At 37.7% G+C, this 17,704-nt stretch overlaps 1 protein-coding gene across 6 annotated transcripts in view; it reads left to right on the top strand.

The window, feature by feature from the left end:
• Nucleotides 1–17,704, top strand: part of EHBP1 (EH domain binding protein 1) — a 369,744-nt gene that overhangs the window by 14,029 nt on the left and 338,011 nt on the right. The window lies entirely within an intron of this gene.

Here is a 17,704-nt window from a genome sequence, read left to right as displayed (position 1 = left end):
GAAGAAAGATAGTAAGAGCGAGTCAGTCCCAAAGTAGTTACTGTCAAAGTTTTCAAGTGAAATGAGCTGATAGGTGGCTTCTTTACCATACTGGATAAGTACATTAACTATCAGATGTGCCTACTTTTGAAAGAAGAGAGGGACTTTCATAGAAAAGTAGACTCTGGAAATGATTCCTCAGCTTTCTTTCTCACTGGAACTTAACTTTCACAAAAGCAGCAAAGTGATATATCCAGTAGTAGATTTTTAAAAATGAATTATCTCTCTTGGGCTCTGATTTTTGGTTTGAGAGAGAATTACTGAATAAAGTAATTTAATATTGGATGTAAAAATTGGATATTTCCAATAGCATGAGAGAGTAATGCCATCTCCTTCCTTACAGTTTGTAAATTTAATCAGCAATGTTATATACTCTACGCTCCCCTCAGAAGCAACAGAAAGGGAGGAAATCAGTATTTACTTAGTATCTTCTATGTGTTGGACATTTATTTTATTTTATTAAGAATTTTTTTCATTGACACATAATTATACATCTTTATGGGGTACATAGTGATGTTTTGTATATGTATAACATATAGTGATCAGATCAGAGTAATTCACTATTATCTCAAACATTTATCATTGCTTTGTATTGGGAACATTCAATATCCTCCTTTTATTTAAAACTACATGTTATTATTAAATGCAGTCATCCTGCATTGTTATAGAACACTAAAACTTATTCCTTCTATTTAGTTGTAATGTTGTATCCTTTAATAAATCTCCCCCTATTCCCCTCTTTCTCTTATGCTTCCCAGCCTCTAGTATCTTCTGTTCTACTTTTCACTTCTATGAGATCAACTTTTTTTTTTAGCTTCCACAGATGAGAACAGGCAATGTTTAACTTTCATTCATCACTTTGCCTTTCCTCCTACCCAGGCTAATCACAGAAAAAGCATAAGAAACCAAACACTTCTGAAATGGGCAAATCAAAATGAGATCATTTTTTTCATCTTCTTCACAAACTGGAAATTGTACATTAATCCCCCTTTTTTGTCGAGGAGTGATGCAGGACTACATGCAAGTTTTGGAATGACTCTTCTGGCTTTGCTTCATGAAGGGTCCTGGTATGCATACTGAGAAGGTCATTTTAATAAAACCCCAAGTAAGAATGTGTGCATCCCATTACTCAGGAGTCCCAGAATTGCATGCATATGTTTGAATCATTTGAAGCCTGTTATTTTTTAATAGTCACTAAGCCAGCACAAATATTTTAAAAATTAGAAAGAACTTTCAAAGCCTATAGTTATTTTTATCAAAGTGCCTTTAAATACAATAACTCAAGTCAGTTGGTCTGATTGAAACACAGAAACTTCAGTGCCTCCTCAGTGAGCTGTGGAAACAAGAAATATCAGTATGTATAACCTAAATAGAGAAAAAATCAAATATGACAGAAATAAAAGGAGGCTGGTTCAGAATCTATTTTGATATATCTTCATGAAACAAAAATAGCTATTACTGAAATAATTTTTTAGGCTTGGTGTGGTGGCTCACGCCTGTAATTCCAGCACTTTGGGAGGCCGAAGTGGGCAGATCGCTTGAGGCCAGGAGTTCAAGACCTGCCTGGGCAACACAGTGAAACCCTGTCTCTACTAAAATTACAAAAATTAGCCGGGCATTGGTGGCACACACCTGTAATTCCAGCTACCCGGGAGGCTGAGGCAGGAGAATTGCTTGAACCCAGGAGGTGGAGGTTGCCGAGAGGTAACCGAGGTCTCGGAGATAACCGAGATTGTGCCACTGCACTCTAGCCTAGGCAACAGAGCAAGACTCTGTCTCAAAATAATAATAATAATAATTTTTAAAATTGTGTCTCTTTTCATTAACAAAAATCCAAATCTTATGGCTATATTATGATTACATTATTATCAATTCTGACTTTTTCCTGATGAAACCATTTGATTGCATGTTTATTTGTTCTTGTGTTTAAAGTGACGTTTTAGTCCTTAATGGATGAATGATAAAGTATACACAGAAAGCATTAATAGTTACTACTAAAAAGCAGTAGTGTTTATAACTTTAGGAAGTGAGAAAGAGTTATCAGGCTTTGTTAGTCTTTCATATTTCTTCTTATGACAGAATTTGCATGAATGTTTTTAAAGTTTCTTGGTTCATAAGAGAACTGTGCTAAGTCCACTTTTTAATCACATTTGGTATTGTCTATAATAGTTGAAGTTTCAGGCAGACCTGCTGAAGAGTAGAAGAACTGGGCCATCTTTCAATAATCTGGGAGATTGTGAAAGCAGTCTAGTTAACAGTCACCTGCAGCATAGCACTTAGCAGACAAAGCCTCTGGGTGCCTCCTTGGGGTAGCAGAAAAAGCCCAACTGGGGATGATGGAGTATATGTGTCTTTAAAAATAGGGGTTTTGAAGTGAATAAAATAATTGTGGCTGGGCGCGGTGGCTCACACTTGTAATCCCTGCACTTTGAGAGGCCGAGGGAGGTGGATCATGAGGTCAGGAGTTCAAGACGGACCTGGCCAAGATGGTGAAACCCTGTCTCTACTAAAAATATAAAAATTAGCTGGGTGTGGTGGTGGGCACCTGGAATCCCAGCTACTTGGGAGGCTGAGACAGGGAGAATTGCTTGAACCCAGGAGGTGGAGGTTGCAGTGAGCCGAGATCATGCCACTGCACTCCAGCCTGGGCGACAGAGCAAGACTCCATCTCAAATAAATAAATTAATTTAAAAAAAATTGTTATGCAAGATTGAGTAAGACTGTGAACAAATACCACTTACAAAGCCACATAAGGCTCTCATAACCAAGAATGGATGGTTTTTAAACTTTGTCTCCTACCAGGGAGACAAAGTCCTTTGCGCCCCTCAAGAAACACTTAACTAACCATATGGATTTAGTCAAGGTCAGGAAACTGAGACAGAATGAAAAAGAAATAAGAATCCCACTGGATACCTATTTCAAAGGAAGGATTTTGCCCTCTCCCCATACACTAATCAAATTTGAAACCTGCAGTGTTTAGAATTTTGTGACTGATCTTAGCTGATATGAAAATGCCAGGGAGAGGAGACAGGTGCTGTGATGACAAATGCATTTGTACAGTTCTAGATGTTTGCTATTGTTGGCAATCTTTTGGAAGATCAAATCAAGAGCCCTTGCGTGCCCTCAGGTTAACTTAGAAAGTTGTTCCATCTAGAAAGAGGGCTTTAATTTTTTGAAAGAGTGAACTTGCCTCCAAGCCAATTAAAAATGCCCCTTTCTTTTTATGCTTCATAAGCTGACTGTGTTAGTTAGAATTAAATATCTTTATATGTGACAGAAAAAAATCCCACCAAAATAACTTTGTCTTATATGATTACTTCTGTCTCATATGAAAGAAGTCTGGTGATAGGCAGTTCAGGGCAAATGTAGTGCCTCTACAAATTTGTGAGATACCCAGGCTTCTTCCAGCTTGATAATTTGCCATCCCTTATCCTCATGGTCCAAGATAGCCGCTAAAGCTCTAGCCAACCCATCTGTATCCCGTCAACAGAAAGGAAAGGCACACTCCCTCCCTTGGAGGAGACTTTCTAGAAGTTATACACAAGACTTAGCCAAACTTAGGCACATAGCCATATCTGGTTGTAAAGGAGGCTGGCAGGTCATTAGCTGAGTGAAAATGGCTCACTTAGAAATTGGGGTTTTTATTTCTAGAGAAGAAAAAAGGAGAATGGGTATTGACAGGCAACTAACAATATTTGCTTCTGAACTCCTCCAGACCTCCTAAATTTTCCCCTCAACTGAAAATCCTCTAATCCACTACCTTAATTTTACTGATAAATGAACAGAATGGTGTTAAACCTAAGTGACTTGTCCCAGGCTGCAGGTTGGAGGCCAGGAAAAACTAGAACCCACATCTCAAAACTTTAAGAGTAGGGAACATTCATATTTTAAATTTCTGTATTAGAATATTATATTTTGCTGAGCTCTAGCATATTCAGTTTTCTTATGACTTTTAGTAAAATGTGGCTGCAGTAGTTTCTTTCTATATCGTTTTATTTTTCTTAATGGCTTCATTGAGATATAAATCAAATACAGTATCTCCTAGTAACAGTGTACAATTTAGTGGTTTTTAGTATGTTCAGAGTTGTGCAACCATCATCACTATGTAATTTTAGATCATTTTTATCGCTTCAAAAAGAAGCCAATATTTATTAGCAGTAACTCCTTCATGTGCCTGAACTTTCTGTCTCTGTGGATTTGTCTTTTATGGACATTTCATATAAAAGTAATCACACAATATGTGTCTTTTGCAACTGGCTTCGTTCACTTAACATAGTTTTCAAGGTTCATCCATGTTATAGCGTGAATCAATGCTTCATTCATTTTTATTGCTGAAAAATATTCCATTGTACGATAATGCCACATTTTGTTTATCCATTCATGAGCTGATAGAATTTGGGTTTCTTCCACTATTTGATTATTATGAATAAAGCCACTGTGAACACTTATGCACAAGTTTTTGTGTGGACATATGCATCCACTTCTCTTTGGTATTTACCTAAGAGTGGAATCACTGAGTCATAGTAGCTCTACATTTACCATTTTGAGGAACTGCTGTTCCTTTTTACAATCTTGCCAGCAAGGTATGAGGGCTCCAATTTTATTGCATCCTCATCAACCCTTGTTATTGTCTGTCTTTGATCTTAAACCATTTTAATTGGTGTAAAGTAGTATCTTACTGTGGTTTGGATTCCCATTTCTCTGATGGCAAATTATATTGAACATCTTTTCAAGTGCTTGTTGGTCATTTATATGTATATCATCTTCAGATAAATGTCAATTTAAATTCTTGACCAATTTTCATTCTATTTTCTATTATAATTTTTTTTTAATTTTTGTGGGCACATAGTAGGTGTATATATTTATGGGGTACCTGAGATACTTTGATACAGTCATATAATGTGTAATAATCACATCAGGGTACAAGCATTTATCCTTTGTGTCACAAACAATACAATTATATTCTTTTAGCTATTTTAAAGGGTGTAAAAAATTACCGTTGACTGTAATCACCTCTTGTGCTATCAAATACTAGATCTTATTCATTTTGACTATATTTTTATACCCATTAATTATCCTCATGACCCCTACCCCTTTCCCCTACTACCCTTCCCAGCCTCTGGTAACCATCCTCTATCTCCATGAGTTCAATTGTTTTAATTTTTAGCTCCCATAAATAAGTGAAAACATGTGCAGTTTGTCTTTCTATACCTGGTTTATTTCACTTAACATAATGACCTCCAGTACCATCTATGCTGTTGCAAATAACAGTATCTCATTCTTTTTTATGGCTGAATAGTACTCCATTGTGTATAACTACCACATTTTCTTAATCCATTCATCTGTTGACGGACACTTAGGTTGCTTCCAAATCTTGGTATTGTGAATAATGATTCAATACACATGGGAGTGCAGAGATCTCTCCAATATACTGATTTCCTGCCAATTTTTAAAGTGTATCATTTGTCTGTCTTTGAGCTTGTAATAATTCTTCATATATTCTAGATACAAGTCCCTTATCAGATATATGGTTTGCATATATTTTCTCCCATCTGTTGGTTATTTTTTCACTTAAAATGGATACATAATAATTGTATTTATTTATAGGATACATGTGTGTTTTTGACAAGTGCATACAATGTGTAGAGGTCAAATCAGGGCAATTGGGATATCTGTCACCTCAAATATTTATCATTTCTTTGTGTTGGCAACATTCTAAATCTTCTAGCTACTTTGAAATATACTATAAATTCATAACTATAGTCACCCTACTGTGCTATCAAACAATAGAACATATTCCTTCTAGTGAATTTTATTTTTGTATCCATTAACCAACCTCTCTTCTCCCCTCCCGACTACACTTCCCAACCTTGGGCAACTACCATTCTACCATCTACCTCCAGAAAAATCAACTTTTTAGCTCCCACATATGAGTAAGAACATGCAATATTTGTCTATCTTCATTTTCTTGATGGTGTCTTTGAGGTATGAGATTTTAAAATTTTGATGAAGTCCAGTTTATCTGTTTTTTTCTTTTGTTGCTCTTGCTTTTGTTACTGTATCTAAAAAACCATTGCCAAACCCAAAGCTATGAGGATTTATTTGTTTTCTTCTAACAGTTTTATAGTTTTAGCTGTTAACACTTAGGTTAATGAAACATTTTGTGGTAATTTTCGTATTTGGTTGTTTCTGTACTCTTAATTTTCAAAGAACATTAAAGAAATTATTGCAAGTCATGGGTATCACTCCTTAAGGGCGTTCTTTTTCATTCATACTGGAAAAGATTAAACTCTTTGGGCTAGATTGCCATTGAAGTTATCAACAATATACTCTAGAAAGAGCAATATGTTCTATTAATGCTTTTTAAATTGATCTATAATTACTCTCCTTTTTAGCACTTGGTATAAACAATTGAATTAGGAACTGGTATATTTAGGAATGATATCTTATATCTTACTAAAAGATATCATTCTGCCTTCATGTTTTCTATGGGAATTGTGACTATAAGCTTTCAATTTTTAGTTGATCAGAAAAATTAAGGCTAGACAAAAATCACCAAAAATAGCACTCCCTCCCATGACAAAAAAAAAAAAACTTCTTAAGACAGCAAAAACTAGATCATAATGGAAACAACTGTGGAGAAACTCTTACTGCCTTTTCAAATGTCACAAACATATCCTTGTATTAAGGGTAGACATTTAAAGAAATGACCAAATTAGAGCTGGAAGGGGTCTTAAGAGCTTATTTCTTCCAGCACCTCACCTCCAGTAGCCAACTATCATTTTCCCATTCCCATTTTACAGATGAGGCAAATGAAGCAACTCTCTCTGCTTCATCTCCTGGCTTCCTCTGTTTTGGCTTTTTTCTTCGACTTGCTCCAGTGGAGGTCCCTGGCATCAGGATACCTATCTTTATAGCAATCAGTCCCAGAGGAAAGAGCTTGTCTTTCCTAATAATTCTACCAATATTCCCAGAATTGTGTATGTTTATGTCACACATATATGTATATGTAAGTATATGTATATGTCATATATAAGAGGGGAAATAAGAGAGGAGCTAAACATGAGCCAGAATTAGAGGATATGAGGAAAACGCCCAGCAGAATCATGAAATTCACAGTCCTAAAGCAATTCAAGCACAAAATAAAATGTCAGTGAAGACTGGGTGCAGTGGCTCATGCCTATAATCCCAGCACTTTGGGAGGCCAAGGCAGGGAGGGTGGCTTGAGCCCAGGAGTTTGAGACCTGGCAACATTGGCAAAACTCCATTTCTACCAAAAAAATACAAAAATTAGGTGGGCATGGTGCTGTGTGCCTGTGGTCCCAACTACTCGGGAGGCTGAGGTGGGAGAATTACTTGAGACCAGGAGGTCGAGGCTGCAGTGAGCCATGATCACACCACTGCACTCTACTCCGGATGACAGAGCGAGACTCTGTCTCAAAAAGAGAAAAAAAAAGTCAATGAAAGGTCAGTGAAAACTCATCCTTCTGTTTATGTTACAAAATTCAGAAGACATTCCTAGAAATAAAACATTTTGTGAAAGAAGATTCTTTAATCTCTCAACTGGAGTGTATCAATGGGCAGAATAGATCCAGAATCAGAACACATTAGATGAACCAGTAATTGATTTATTTGAGGGAGAGTTTCCATTTTTGTCAATTAGATATGATTTATAATCAGAAACTATAGATGGAAAGCTTTTAGATAGCGAGAGAACATTTTAAAGATTATGGAATGATGGCTTATACAATATCTTTGATCTAAAACTACAATTATACACGTTTAATCCTTATTATTTTTATTTATTTTTGAAACAGAGTCTCACTCCGTCTCCCAGGCTGGAGTGCAGTGGTGCAGTCACCACTTACTGCAGCCTCAACCTCCCAGGCTCAAGTGATTCTCCCACCCCAGCCTTCCAAGTAGCTGGGACCACAGGCGTGTGCCACCGCACCCAGCTAATTTTTGTATTTTTTGTAGAGACAGGGTTTTGACACGTTGCTCAGGCTTGTCTCAAACTCCTGAGCTTAAGTGATCCTCCTGCCTCAGCCTCCCAAAGTGCTGGGATTACAGGCATGAGCCACCATGACCAGCCTAATCATTATTTTTTATTGTAAAAAAAATACAAAGGAAATTAAAAAAGAAAACGTATCACATAATTTTTACATTAACATAAAGCTGTTTGTGTAATCTCTTTGAAGTTTCCCTCCCTCCCTCCCTTCCTTTCTCTCTCTCTCTCTCTCTCTTTCTTTCTTTCTTTCTTTGCTTTTTGAGACAGAGTCTCACTCTGTCACCCAGGCTGGAGTACAGTGGCACGGTCTTGGCTCACTGCAGCCTCTTCCTCCCAGGTTCAAGCAATTCTCCTGTCTCAGCCTCCCAAGTAGCTGGGATTGCAGGCGCTCACCACCACACCTGGCTAATTTTTGTATTTTTAATAGAGACAGGGTTTCACTGTGTTGGCCAGGCTGGTCTTGAACTCCTGAGCTCAGGTGATCTACCCACCTTGGCCTCCCAAAATGCTAGGATAACAGGGGTGAGCTACCATGCCCAGCTTTTTTTTTTCTTTTCCTTTTTCTTCTCTTTTTTCTTTTTCTTTTCTTTTCTTTTTTTTCTTTTTTCTTTTTTTTTTTTTGAGACGGAGTCTCACTGTGTTGCCCAGGCTGGAGTGCAGTGGCGCTATCTCGGCTCACTGCAAGCTCCGCCTCCCGGGTTCATGCCATTCTCCTGCCTCAGCCTGCCAAGTAGCTGGGACTACAGGCGCCAGCCACCAGGCCCGGCTAATTTTTTTTTGTATTTTTAGTAGAGACGGGGTTTCACTGTGTTAGCCAGGATGGTCTTCATCTCTTGACCTCGTCTTCCACCCTCCTTGGCCTGCCAAAATGCTGGGATTACAGGCGTGAGCCACCACGCCTGACCTTTTTTCTTTTTTAACATTTAAAAAAATCACAGAACACATACAAGACAAAAAACAACCTTTAATTATTCTATCTCTAAGGATATCTAGGAAGAAGCTAAAATATTTCTGAGGAAAAGACAGTGAAAATAGGCCTTTGTTTTCTTTTTTAAATTTTTTGATAATTTAAGGAGTGAAAAGGGAAATTAAATAGGATGGGTGTGTTGGTTAAAACTGTCACATTCTTAATGACCATTACACTCTTGAAAGTTGCATGTGAGCTCAAGGGAATATGTTAATCAGATTGTTTTGGCTGATGTTTAACAGGTTGCAGATCATTTCTCTCAGACAATGTAATTTCAATTTCGGCATGTGTTAATTTTGCATATTTGTAGTTACAATCATGTTGCCTTATAGACATAACTTAAAAAAATCAATGTCTCTATTCAGTAAATCATAAAAATAATAATGTAAATACTACAATTCAAATTTTAAAAACATAAATTGTAAACAGGACTCCAGTGCAAATATAGATTATAAATTTGTATGTGTTCTGACAAGTCTCTATGTGACTTTGCACAAGCAGCCACAACAAAAGGAAAGAGCTGGAAGTACAATAATACATATCTGATAATTGGATTTTATTGAGTGGGTGATCCTTTTATGTTAGTCCCCAGCACATTGTCTTTTATAACACTTTTCTCAAGTTTTTTGTCATTGTTAAACAAAGCACGGTCACCTCTCATCAACTGAAATTTTCTAAGGGAAATACTAAACAATGACTTCTAATAGAAGAGAAATATGAGCTCCAGGAGGACAGGGATTTTGTCTTTTTTATGTGCTGCATTCCCAATACCTACCACAATGCCTTGACCTTAATAATTATTCACTGAATATTTCTTAATAAATTAACAGATTTTTCACTAAAAATATCATCAAAGAAAATCAAAATGAAAAAGCTATCATTCAAAGTTGTACTCTTGAACCTGTTGCCTTAGAACTTGCAAAGTCAACTGAAAGTTAATAAGATATTATTAAGGGAAAGTAATAAGAGAAAACAGAATGAACTATTGGCAAAACTGATCCGGTAACATTCTTGGGCATTGCAAACATCCATGGCATACAATGTTGAAGACCAGGTCCCATTATACACGCTGTGCAGCAATTTCATGTTACAGCACTATATGTGTTAGAGAGAAGTACTCAACAAGTTGGTCTTTTTATCACTGACAAGTCACTGCAGGATTTTGGTAATTGTTATCTTGTTCAGCTGTAGGCTGGACAAGACACATGGCAAACAAACTGATTGGCACAAGGTAGTTTTGTGAATAGCTAGAAAGAGTGTTATTACAAGAATAAGAGAAGTTGAACAGTTAACAATATGCCTCCTATTCTTGCTTTAATTGTTCAAGAAAAGAGTGAATATTTCAAATATAATCAAGTTGTGACCTTTAAATATGCTCTTTTTAGCATGTGTTATGTGAAGAAACATGCACAAGTATAACACTCTCCTTTTCCACACTGAAGTATGCTGGTTAGCAGGTGCTCACACATTTTTGAAATGAGAAATGGGACACTGATAATGCAAGACAGTTGTTTCAAGGGGCTCTCTCAATATAGGTAACTCAATACTATGTTCAATATCTAAAATAGACTCAACTTATTTCAGGGATAAAATATTGTGATTTTTAAAATTTTAAAGATAGCAGGATTTCTTCGGAAGATTGAACTATGGCACAAAAACCTGACTTGCTCAACACTTGAATTTCTTTTCTTGGAGAAAGAGATCAATGATGCATTATTGGGAATATTTTAAAATAGCATCCAAAAGTTGTGACAGAATATGAAGAAATATCCAGCAGCTCTCACAAAGTCATCTTTGCTTCCCAGGCTACGTTCTGATCACTGTAAGCCCAGTCACTAATTGGGTGACTTGCTGTGAAAAGAGAGGCCTGGAACAATATTGCAGCTCTCTCTGGCTCTCATGTTATTGCCCTTGCCCTGGAATTTTTCTCTATCTTGCCCTGCCCAGAAGATTGCCCAAACTGTGCATGAGTTAATCCTGCCCTTTGAAAGCTGGGTTTATTTTCCAGCTCTACTCATCTGGGACAAGCTTCAGCAACAGGGCTACTTTCCCTTGGCTCATGCCCAGTGCCCTGGTAAGTGGAGTTTTGCCTGCTTTCAGCTTGCTTTGAAATTTTGCTTTTTGTGTGTGTGTTCTTTGTACTGTATGGGATGGAAGTGCTTTGACTTTACACCACAAGGGTTGTAGTCAATGCCCTCCAAGATTATGAATTTCTACCAGCTTTTCTTTGCCTTTCCTGTCTAGCCTTATTATTTCAGAATGATATTAATTATATTATCTTGCTCATACAAATATAATCATCTATGAATTATTCAGAGGAAAACACTGGCTGGATGCTGTGTCTGGTTACCTGGATTTTTTTTCCAGTTTTTGAAAACACAGAAGTGAAGCAAAGGTCAGTCTACCCCTTATAATTTGCCAAAGGCTCTTAACATTTCATGGGAAATGACCAGTAAGTCTTGGTCAAGAATCCCTGCTGATTTTATAGGAGATGAATTTATTGAATTTAGCAATGACTTTCTCAGCTGGGGTCTTAATTCCAACTCAAATCTTTGCTGCTATAATCCCAGTAATGGCCCACTTATTTGCAATATGTAAATTATCTCAGCTAGCTGCTTTTACCTTGACATACACATTTGTGGACTGGGACTTCACCATCATGAAAGTATCTTAAGTAGTTAGAAGGGTTAGATTGAGAGGATGCTATAGACCAGCAAGGGCACTCTAGAGTTAGGGCTGGTATTTAGTTAGTCCACAAAGGGACAACTAGGCCAACGTTTACAGTTGTCATCCATTCTAACTGATCAATGCCTATGCCATGTTGTTAACACACTGAATGTCCACATTTTGAATATCATTGTTGCCTGCAATATAAAGATTTCTAAGCTTCTAGTCATTCACTATGTTGCTCCAGATTAACAACAGAAGTTAGTCCTGACGAATCACCAGTGGATAGAATCTGTAGATTTGCTTCAGTCTCTACCTGAGTTTCAAGGAAGTCAAGAATGCTCCTCTGCCTCTAGCAACCAAGCCCATGTTGGTCTTTTCTAGATGCTGTGGAGCTGGACAAAATTGTATTTTTAGTATACAACTGAGGTCCTAGAATTAGTGCAATCTTAGGTTCAATGTGCAAAGCTTCATTATGACTAACTTCAAATATTCGTTCATGGGTAACTGCAACAGAAGCAATTTCACCAAAGAATACTGTTCCTAATTGAAAGATGGTTTTCTAATGCAGCTTTTCTAAGCTTTTATGTCAACCAAAGAACTTGGGTCCTATAATGATAGAGTAAAAAAAAAAAAAGGCCACCTTTTAAGAGAATAAACATAGGTTTTAAATTATTTTATTAAGAGTTATTATTTAAGGTTATATAACAGGCATAAATCTCAATCTAAAGAAATTCAGGTTGGCAAGAAACACAGTTTTATTTTCCCATTACTCAACCTAATTTCTATTTCAAGCTCTGATTTCACAAGGGGTGGCAAACACTTAATCATAGTCAATTTGGCAGGAACTGCATCTCAATTGAGGGGGCTTACACAGCATCACTATGTTGAGGCAAGGGTATGGGGCATTTAATCCTTGCTTCTCATCTACTATGCTGGCTCCTCTTAGAGTTCTAATATTCGTCTTCATTAGCAGCCAGCTCCATGGATTGTTGCTGGGTTGATTTTGGATCATCAGCAAGGACTCTTTTGGTCTGGTGGCTGTGCAGTGCCTCTGTACCCCTCTGGGTGTCTGGAAATTGTGTTGGGCATCCAGAACCTCCACAGTACTATGTAAGTTTGCACTGTCCATTATGGTAGCTACCAGCCACATGTAGCCAATAAATAAATTAAAATTAAATAATATTAAAACTCAACTTCTTCAGTGACACTAGCCACATTTTGCATGTCCAGTAGTTCCAAGTGGCTTATGGCTACTCCATTGGACAGCCATGTAGATATTCATCATAGAAAGTTCTACTGGACTGTGCCACTCCAAAATCTTGGCTGGCCTAGATAACAACCCAGTTTTTTCTTCTCTTAAGGGTCTTGCCACCTCCCCAGGACTCTAATAAGGAGAAAAATATTTCTATTAGCTCTCAGATACCATAGATAGATCCTATCATTTCAGCTGCCTTCTCCCAAGTTTGTGCCAGAATAGGGTGGGATTAGGTCCTGCTCTCAGAAATCCACTAACATCCAGCTCTCATTACATCCCCTCCAAGTTCTGTTTTTCCCTTCCAGCCCAGGAAACTCATTTCTCATCTTTGGGAAAGGAAGCTTTACTATTGTCTGTAACAGCACTGTCCAATAGGAATATAATGTGAGGCATATATATAATTTACATTTTTCCAGTAGCTGCATTAAAAAAGAGTAAAGGAACAGGTAAAATTAATTTTACTGTCTTTTATTTAATAAACCCAATATAGCCAAAATATTATTTCAATATGTAATCAATATAAATATTATTAATGTATTAATCTTTTTTGCATACTAAGTCTGAAATCAGTATATATTTTATACTTATAGCACATCTCAATTGGGACTAGCCACATTTCAAGTATTCAATAGTCACATGTGGTTAGAGGCGAACAGTGCAGGTCTCTAACAGGATTCCATTTCATTATTCCTCAACAGGTTAGGCTTTTGAAACTCAAAAACCAATAAAAAATTTTTTGTTTTTCTACATTCTGTTATATTCCTTTGCTGTAACAATGAGCAAAGACCGGCCTAAATGAGGGTGAGTGCAATGCTGAGGATCTTGGGGTGGGGTATAAGAGGAGAAAAGCCATAGCAGGAAAGGAAATATTTAACACTTGGAAAAACAACTACTACAGAAACCATCAGTTAAAATTTTAAAAGTATTGGCCTGCCACAGTGAGATTTTAAGGACATAAAAATTGCTATAGGATTGTTGGAAGTAAATTTGTCTGCTGTGGGTTTAAAACAATTTCATTAGCAGTTAAAAATTGCAGTAATATTGTTGTGTATAGTATAACCACTATGGTAACTGGAAAAGAAAATACAAAAACCTACAGTGTTATTATTGGGAGCAAATCTTATTACTAGGAATACGGCACAGATAAATTCCATTAGTGGTTAAATCCTGCAATAATACCTCTGACAATTTTTACTGCAATAACTGTAAAACCCAAAGATAAGAATTTTATCACCAGGAAAGATAATAGTAATTCAAGCCTATGGTTGCATTTCATAGTCTTGAATCTCCATTTGGGGAGTTTCTGAGGCAGTGACTAGAAAAGCTGTTTCACTGAAAATAATTTCTGTCATTTTCAAAATTGTCATGGCAGAGAAGATTTAAAGTTTTTGGATGCCATTTTCCACTTATTTCTTTGTATTCTATCTTCATTTTAAGCTTGATGATATTTAAAGGCAAATTTTAAATTATTTTAAATGTTGCATCTTCTGTTAAGTAAAACATTTTGCAGTCAACAACCTGGGTCAAACGGACAGGATAATTAATGTAACTTGCATTAAACCTGGGACAGAGGGAGACGATAAATCAAGATCCGAGTAAATAGGGAATTAGAAGGGGGCAGACACAGTGGGCAATCCTGGAAGTGGGAGGGTGAGTAGGAGGTACCTGTTGGTTGGTAGGGGAAATGGGACCTTAAGAAAAGGGTAACTTCTAGCATGCCGAAAGTTCTCAGCTAATATATGACATAAGGAGTTGTCATGAGGATTGAGGATAAGTGGATTCTTAGTAATTATTATAAAATCCTGAGTCCACCTAAATTATTGCTGTTCCAGTCTTGGTACCAATTGAATTAATGGGAGATAAATAATATTGAATGTACTCTTTAAGACTCTTTAGTCCTTGAGGTAGCGATGTTTGGCACTAAGTATTGCCCAAGTATTCTTGAAGGTCTGTTTTGTTCTTTTCTGTCTTGTTTATGTTTGCTACCAAACACAATAGCATATGCTACTAGTTACCATTTGACTGTTTACTATGTGCCAGATACTTTATGTACATATCTTCCATTTTCTCAACATCCCAGAAAGGTAGGCATGATTATGTTTTACAGGATCATGCTTTAAGAAGCTGGGACTCAGAGAGGTTAAGTAACTCGTGTTACTTTCTTGTGTACACACCGAACATGTTCCTGAAAGTCTTTAAGAACAGGGACTGTAACTTTTATGTACTATTGGTAATATTTAATATGATCAGGCTGGAAGCAGTGGCTCATGCCTGCAATCCCAGCACTTTGGAAGGCTGAGGCAGGCAGATCACTTGACCTCAGGAGTTCAGCCTGGGCAACGTGGTGAAACCCTGTCTCTACAAAAAGTATGAAAAATTAGCCTATCAGTTAATAGACTTGCTCCTTAAAAAAAAAAAAAATAGCCAGTCGTGGTAGCATGCGACTGTAGTCCCAGCTACTCGGGAGGTTGAGGTGGGAGGACTGCTTGAGCCTGGGAGAGTGAGGCTGCACTCCAGCCTGAGTGACAGACAGAAACCCCGTCTCAAGAAAAAAAAAAGTTATTGAATACTCGGTATTCAATAACTATCAGCAAAACAGGCCAAAAGAGCTGAACATATTCTATATTTAATATTCTTCAATAAATTTAGTTAGTATACAGGTTGTTTTTTAAAATGTTATAGGGGGAAGAAGTAGCTGCTCTGTAGGGCCTCCAGGAGACAGCCTATGAACATGAGGTCAGTGGCAGAACAGGGTCAAGAGCTGTTCTTAATTCCTTCACTCATTTAGTAAACGATTCTAACTTTGATCTCTTCTTAGCTACCTTGGTGTCTAGAAGGAAAAATAAGAGTTTACATCCAAGACAAATATTTCCCCTAAAAAGAAGAGCTGTCATAAGAAACTATCAGTCTCTTGAAATTTTCCACAACTTGAGGAAGATTCCCTAGGGATCCTACTCCTTTATTTTTTTTTAAGACACCATTTAAAACTTATTACTTTTAAGGGAATTTCTTTACAATAAAGTCAGTCTCTCTATTTTTTCTCTCTTCCCCCTCTCCCTTTGGAGTAAGGGAAGCATGTTAAAAGAAACCAGAATGACCACATGAGAAAGTTTGAGAACTTCCAAAGAACAGTAATAAATAGGGTGCAAAAACCTTCTGATCATCATGTGGATTGTTTCTGAAGGGTAACTTGGATGAAAATAATTTATGACCATTTCTACAAATAAGCCATTAAAAAACTCCACACACTTAAAGCCTACTAAAGATGCAGAATATATTATTATATGAGATCATAATGGCTGTAGGTTGTAGTGACTTCGTAAACCACTCAGGAAGGACATCAGAGAACTCTTAATAGAAAATAAGAATCAATATGATTATTACGATTATCTTAACATTTTAGAATTGACTAGCAAAATAAGCAATAACTATGCTGTTTTCTGTAAAATGCACACTGTGCTCTTGTATTATTAGATCATTTTCTTTATTGAAACTGGAAATTGAATTAGATACTGGATTCAAGCCTTACATCTGTCTCCCCATCTCTCTTGATTCTTCAACATGTCTCTCCACTTTGTCTTGGCCCCCAATGTCTACAGATGGACTCAATTCTCACCCATCACTGCTCTCTCTTCCTGTCCCTGAAAGAATCCTCCCTAGACCCTAACACCTTTCAAGCTACTTTGTCCATGCACCCTGCTTTCCAACCTTCGGAAGATTGAATGATCCTTGTTTCCAGAACCCATCCCGCTTGCTTTCTTTTTATGTTAGCTTGCCTCTCTTTTTTTTCCAAACTGTCTGCCCATAGCTTGCTGATGCGCCTACTTCTCTGATTATTCCTTCTCAGTCTCTTTCCCATTTTACTCTGTTTATTCCTTAAATGCTAGGATTCCCCTGAAGTTTCATTCTTTGTCCTCTTTCTCCACACCAGGGGTCTGTGAACCACCTAAAACTGAAAACAATTTTTTGTGTTTTGAGACAGAACACTTTTTCCCCCTTGAGAAAGTATCTGTAGCTTTCATATTCTCAAAAGGGCCCTTGGCTCTTTTAACAAGATTGAGTGTCCCTGCCCTCACTCTGCCTCCTCCTTTTTGCCTTTGACCACCCTTTTTGTATGCTAGCTGTTCCCAAATCCATCTACAGTTCTCACTAGGGGCAAAAGAGTCCGACAGCGAAGAGGAAACCAAGATTCAAAGAAATGTTGAAGACTCTGAACAATAAGAAATTGTACTGTACACATTTTGTGTCTAGCTCAGCTGATTCAATCCCATTGAAGACCAGTTGACTCTATGTTGGGCGGGGAGCGGCCGGGGTGTCGGGGGGTGCCTGACAGGGTCATTACTTCAGGTTGTCAGGTAAGATCCCAGGAGGAACTGGTGAAATAAAGGCTATGCGCAAAAACCCTAGTTGCCAGTGGCGGAGGAGAGGGCGCGCCCAGGTCCTGGCGGAGATGAGAACAGGAGAGAAACCCACAGGCAGCTGCACTGCCCACAGCTGCAGCGAAGCCAATCTCTAGGTCTGCAATCACCCTTAGGGGCCAGAAACCCAGCCCCGCACCAGCGGCGCCTTTGACGGACAGCCACCTTCTGCAATCACCTTGCAGTTCACTATAAACACTCCCTATTCCTCCCGCCTATCGCTTCCCTCTCCAAGCCAATCAGAAGAACGGGCGGGATCGTCCTTAGTCGGTTCCTTCTTTTTTTTTAAAAAAAAGGTAGCCTGTCCGTCGCATTCCGGCTTCGGGGAAAAACCACCTCCCGAGCAA

Source organism: Pan paniscus, chromosome 12, assembly GCF_029289425.2.
Source record: "Pan paniscus chromosome 12, NHGRI_mPanPan1-v2.0_pri, whole genome shotgun sequence".
Lineage (NCBI taxonomy): Eukaryota > Metazoa > Chordata > Mammalia > Primates > Hominidae > Pan > Pan paniscus.
This window is presented reverse-complemented; position numbering and strand designations above follow the sequence as displayed.